This window comes from Zingiber officinale, chromosome 8A (genome assembly GCF_018446385.1).
Source record: "Zingiber officinale cultivar Zhangliang chromosome 8A, Zo_v1.1, whole genome shotgun sequence".
NCBI classification, from domain to species: domain Eukaryota; kingdom Viridiplantae; phylum Streptophyta; class Magnoliopsida; order Zingiberales; family Zingiberaceae; genus Zingiber; species Zingiber officinale.
Window position 1 is genome coordinate 57369268 of NC_056000.1, and position 6269 is coordinate 57375536.

The following is a 6269-nucleotide window of genomic DNA, read 5'->3' on the forward strand; positions in this document are numbered from 1 at the left end:
TGTTTAGTTAATTCACTTTGAGACATCTTTAGTGCTTATAACCAGTCCATGTGGATATGATATCTTTTATTATTACTAACGACATAACTATACACTTACAGTGCGTAACAAGTTTTTGGCGTCGTTGCCGGGGACTGCGCTTATGACATTAGAGACTATCAATTGAGTTAGACTAAACTTTTCTTTTCCTTTCATATATCTAACTAGTAACTACTTTTCCAATTCTATTTTGCATTCTTTTATTGTATTCTTTCATTACATTCTTTTCTTTGTATCCATTTATTGCATTCATTTATTACATTCTTTGCATTCATTTGTTCCTTAATTCTTTTTGTAAACTACATCCTCTCTATTCTTCTATTCTTTTCTTTTCTTAAAGCAAAATTCTTTAATCTTGTTCTTGTATGCGAAGATCTAACTTTGCAATAGAATTACTTCCTCTTGACCTTGAAATAGATAAACATTTCATAGAAGAAAAATCCTGCAAAGACATCAAGAAGAACAAGAACAATCAAATATGGCTAATATATTATATTAGAGGGTTATGCAAAGGATTTTTCTTTGTTAAAGTGAATAATTTTGAGATTAAGCCTGCAATAATCAATATGGTTCAGCAAAATCAGTTCGCTGGAGGACCGCATGAGGACCCAAATCAACATTTGGAAGTCTTCTATGAGATTTGCGGTACCATGAAGATGAATGGTGTTCCTTCAGAGGCAGTTAGATTATTACTGTTTGGGTTTTCTTTGAAGGATAGAGCTAAACAATGGCTGAATTCCCTACCTCCGAATAGTATTACTACTTGGGAGCAATGCGAGCAGCAATTCCTAGATAAATTCTATCCTCCTAGCAAGACGGCGCATATGAGAAATCTTATTGCAAGCTTCAGACAATCCGACTCAGAATCTTTATTTGAAGCATGGGATAGATACAATAATATGCTCAGACAATGCCCACATCATGGATTAGAAAAATGGTTGGTGTTACACATTTTTTATAATGGTATTAACTATCATACTAAAGTGTCCCTAGATTTAGCCGTTGGAGGGGCACTCATAAATAAAAGTTTAGATAAAGCTGAAGAAATTATTGAGAATGTAGCATAGAATTATCATTAATGGGCAACAGAAAGAAGTAGAGGTTATTCTTATTCAAACCCAACTAAAGCATCAGGGAAATTTAATGTAGATGCAGTCACTTTAATGACTGCAAAGTTGGATGCTCTCACAAAGAAGCTGGAAAGTATGGGGACTAGCACTTATACAGTCAATGTCATAGTATGTTGTTGTGACACGTGTGGTAGTTCTGATCATTCACAAGACTCATGTCCTTTGGGAGTTATATCTGCACAGTAAATCAATTAGAGTAATGTGATGTTATCATGAGTTTTAATCAAAGACAGAACAATCCATATTCCAACACATATAATCCTAGGTGGAAGAATCATCCAAATTTTTCCTACAGAAATAATCAAGAACAGGGACCATCCATGGGAGAGAATTAAAGTTTCCAATCCGAGAAACAAAATTTTCAGCAACAACAACAATCTTCTCAAGGCTATCAGTTTTTTAAAATTGAAAAGATGTTTGAGGAAATTATCTCTAATCAAAACGAAATGAAGCAAGACATTTTGAAGTTGACTCAAAGAATGGATAATTCTGAAAAGCATCAAAAGATCCAAGATAGCCAAATTGCCCAGCTAACCTCATCATCTTCAAGAGCACCAGGGCAATTTCCTGGAAAACCTGATGTAAATCCAATAGAGCATTGCAATTGCATCGAACTTAGGAGCGGACGGACCTTGGGGGATCCTCAAGTGACTGCTCCAAAAGGGATGAAAGCTAAAGAAGAGCTCTCTCCTCTAGCACTTGAACCAAATCAGATTCAAAAAAATGAGGAGAGTACCATTAAGGTTGAAGAGACTCTTCCACTTAGTCCACAGAGTCAAGTAATCCCTTTTTCTCAAAGATTAGTGATGCTAAAGAATGATGAAGAGTTTGACAGATTTTTGGACAAAATTAAAGAAATCTGTGTGGAAGTTCCTTTGATTGACGCAATTCTACAAATGCCAAAATTTGTCAAATTCCTGAAGGACATCATGTCAAATAAAAGAAGAAGGGGAGACATTGAGACCATTGCACTTACTGAGGAATGCAGCGCTTTGTTTGAAAAGAACATTTCCCCGAAACTTAAAGATCCAGGAAGCTTTTACATTCCTTGCAATATAGGATCTGAATTCATAGAAAAAGCTTTTTGTAATTTGGGGGCAAGTGTTAGCCTCATTCCGTATTCAATTTGTAATAAATTAGGTCTCAAAGACATGAAACTTACTACCATGGCACTACAACTAACTGATCATTCTTGCAGATATCCTATGGGAATAATTGAAGATGTGTTGGTAGAAGTTGGTGGGATTACTATTCCCATGGATTTCATGGTTCTAGACATGGTAGAAGACCCGAAGATTCCAATCATATTGGGAAGACCCTTCCTTGCCACAGCTGGAGCAATAATTGATGCCAAAAACCATAAGCTTTCTTTGGTAATCGGTAAGGAAAGGTTGGAATATGATTTGTCTAACCCTTCTAACCATGTTTCTTCTTTATTATTAAGTGTTCGCAGCGGGGCGGATGCTTATTGTCACGCCCCCAGAAGGGTCCCTACCGAAAAATTTCGGCAGCATCTCCCCTGTACCGGTGACAATCTGAAACATTACTACATACAAAATATACATCAGTCACATACGCCTGGAATATATAAACAACCACGTAGTTTATATCATCAGCCCACTCGACTGGAACAAAATAAACACAACCACGCAATATAATAAGCCCACACGGCTAAAAGTAAATACACCACCAAACAGTATAATAACAGCCCACACGACTGTATCAAACGTAGCGGAAAACCATAAAATTATTCGAATGTAAAACCAACAACAGCACTAACAAAAATACCTTCAACCACCAGACTAGACTCCAAAAATCCACAATGACTTGTTCAAAAGCAAAATATGTAAAATTAACATACTACCCAAACAGTAACAAAACCCAAAAAGAAAACTATCCTCGAGTGTGACGTGGGACTGGCAGCCGGGACTCTCCAAGCATCCATGACTCATCTACTTGTTACCTGGCGAAAGAAAACCAAATTGCGAGGTGGTGAGTATTGTAACTCAGCGGGTAAAGATAGATAGTGCATGAACATCAAAGTATAACTAGAAAGTGAGCTAAGAGTATACAGTCTCATAAAGAAATAGAAGATACTACAATAGAACCAAAATAAATGCTCATACCTGAAACCATGTCCTAGGCTAGGTATAGTAGGTCAGAACTGGTACTAATCTGCTACATTACTGTTCATAACTACAGAGGTAATAAGCAAGGTATATACAAATTTCCAATAACTAAACATCTACAATGAGAATATATCTCAACATAAGTAGGCATATCAGCATATGTGAACAACAGCAGTAAGTAAGCAATATCAGCATATATAAACAACAGCAGCCCAAGCAAATATAATAACAGCGTATGCACGGATGGTCACTCCCGCCCACCTCTCTACATCATGACCCCTGTATGGTCGAGAGGCCAGGTCAGTGACAGACTGTACACTACTCCAGCTACCACTCACACGAGTGGCCGAGGGAACAGTTGCAAAGTAGCTAACTAGCTACATCTGCAACGGGGTCCCTGCTGCTCGTAACTCCAGCTACCACTCTCCATGAGTGGCCGAGTGCGGCACGACAGGACAAGCGGCATCGACTCCAGCTACCACTCTCTCGAGTGGCCGAGGATGCGGCCCTGGTCAACGACTCTCTCAACCGCAAGGGAGAATTGGTCGTTAACATGCATGCCATGACATGATGCGCTAAATGCAACAATCATCATACAAATATAAACAAAAATTAGATATGCTACATGAAGCTAGCATGCTCAATATAATACATAATAAACAACAGTTAAAGCATACAAATATGGTATCTAGTATCTGCTACTGATCATGGACAACAACAAGAGACTGTATGGACATAGAAACGAATAACTCAAAGGTTTAAGTGGAAGTATCAAGCGCAAGAAAATAAGAGTGGAGTCAAGGTAAAACAGTCCTTATCCAAAACTAGCTCATGCACTAAGTTCAAAGAACTAAAGAGACAAAGTAAGAAGTACCTGTCTCAAAATGTAGTCTGAATCCAATACCTCCGTCACGACGCCCGCCTCAATCAAAGCCCTGCGTCAACGTAACAATTTTAACTAACTTTATATGAATTAAAATATCTAAACCCTTTTTTGATCCTAACAATTGGTATCAGATAAGCCTACAGCTAAGCCCACAATGAAGAAATCCAAAACCTTAATCATACCTTAAGGTAAGTTACTCTATGTCACTTATGTGCAGGATAGCAGTAAATTACGATAATTAGCAGGTAAAACAGAGAACACCTATTGCTACTCAAGAAATTGTGATACAAGGAAAAACAATTTGGTCATGATACCCTTAACCTGATCTACATGTAAATAATTCATTTGGACCATCCGGATTGGACATTCTTAAGGGGACAATTTAAATCATGCTTAATCTGACATGCTAACAATGAATAACCATGAATACCTAAAATAACTAGGTCATTCGTTTAACATACCATCCAACCGAAAATCCATACCTAATTCACCTAGCAACTCTGATTCTAGGTTTAACTAGCTATAAGTGAAGAATGCTATAGACAGATATGTAACACCCAACTCCTAACACAAAAATTTTCAGATCAATGCACCTCCAGAAATTCGTACTGAGACCTAACAATTCAAGAAGCCAAGATTACAACAATACAACACCAACACCGAGAATCCATCGCATAGAACATAGACCAAATCCAAAGGCAAAGATGATCATAAACTTGAGTGTAATCCTCCAAGAACCCAAAACAACACAAGACTAACCATACACCCCATTGAGTTCTTCGGTGATTACACAAGATCAGGAAAATGAAATCAAAACCCTAAAATAACACCACCAGATTGAAGAAAACTCGAGAAAACAACACAAAACACAGCGCCGCATCGTCAACCACGCGAAACTCAAAACCTCGATCTACAGATCCAACATCCCAAAACTTTAAATGCCTTACCCAATCTTGGTGTCCACAGCTTCCTCGCCGGCTGGAACCCTAGGGCTGGCGATGGGGGTGCTCGTGCGAGGGAGAAAGAGCTATGGCCTTGGGTGCTCGCGTGAGGAGAAGACCGACGGCGTCCGAAAACTCGAGAGGCGAAGGAAATTGTCGGTTGGGGTGCGGTGGGTCGCGAGAGGGAGAGGGGTTCAGGCGGTGTCGTGAGGTGAGGGCTCGGTAGAGGCCGGCGGTGAGGATGGGGCGGCGTCGCGAGGTGCGGCTCGGGGAAGAGGAGATCGGCGGGTGAATGGGAGTTAGGGCACGGGAAGATGCCTTTATAACTTAGGAAAATTTGATTAAAACCTAGATATGTTTCTCAATTAACTCCCACCTCCAGGTATTCCAAATAGGCTTTTTCTCAAGCTCACAAGTGCATCCCCTCTAAAATCCGTCGTACGAGCTCCAATTAAATCCCAGAAAATTTTTAAAAATTCCTAAAAATCCTAATAAGATTATTTATCAATAATCCTATCATTTAGTGCTTGTTTGGGTACCGTACTTTACACTTATCAACTTGAGGATTGGAATTTCCATCCTCATGGGAGGCCACCGGACGTGGAACATGATCTGGCAAGCGATATTGGGAGAAGGCCTCCCAATAAAAATGAGAAATATGTCTGCCCTCCTAGGGCAAGAAAAAAATAAAAATATCAAGGGAATGGTCAAGCTAAAGACCCTAAACAAACTCTTCTTGGGAGGCAACCCAAGGTTTTTTTTAGTATTGTCAGTTTCAGTTTTCATTTTATTGTTAGTACTTTTAAACTTGTTTCTACTTTTGTTTTCAGGTTGAAATTTTACTTCCATGAGCTGGCCATGACTTCTTCATGGGCATGGAAGTATTGGAGAAGCAAGGAAGGAGTGAAATTATCCTATGGGAGTAAAACAGAACTTGGTCGTGTGTTATCCACGGCCAGGTATATCCTACAGAGAAGGGGGATGCTAGGGTCGTGTCTTCAAGACACGGCCGTGTAAGGTCTCCCGAGGAGAGAAATTACCTGGCCATGTACCAGACATGGTCGTGTGGTGATTCTAGAGGAGGAAAGAGTCTCGGCCGTGTCCCACACACGGCCGTGTAACGATCAAAAGAAAAATCTGCACC

General features: G+C 39.5%; 1 long non-coding RNA gene and 1 other non-coding gene across 2 annotated transcripts; both read right to left on the minus strand.

Annotated features, from left to right (window-relative positions):
- Nucleotides 1-860: 860 nt before the first annotated feature.
- On the minus strand, nt 861-967 carry LOC122013140. The gene has a single exon (XR_006120478.1). It is a non-coding gene; the product is annotated as a small nucleolar RNA R71 (small nucleolar RNA).
- Nucleotides 968-2887: 1920 nt separating this feature from the next.
- LOC122011745 lies at nt 2888-5414 on the minus strand. Its single transcript, XR_006120021.1, has 3 exons — nt 5132-5414; nt 4173-4233; nt 2888-3132 (listed from the first exon to the last, which is right to left on the minus strand). It is a non-coding gene; the product is annotated as an uncharacterized LOC122011745 (long non-coding RNA).
- Nucleotides 5415-6269: the final 855 nt, after the last annotated feature.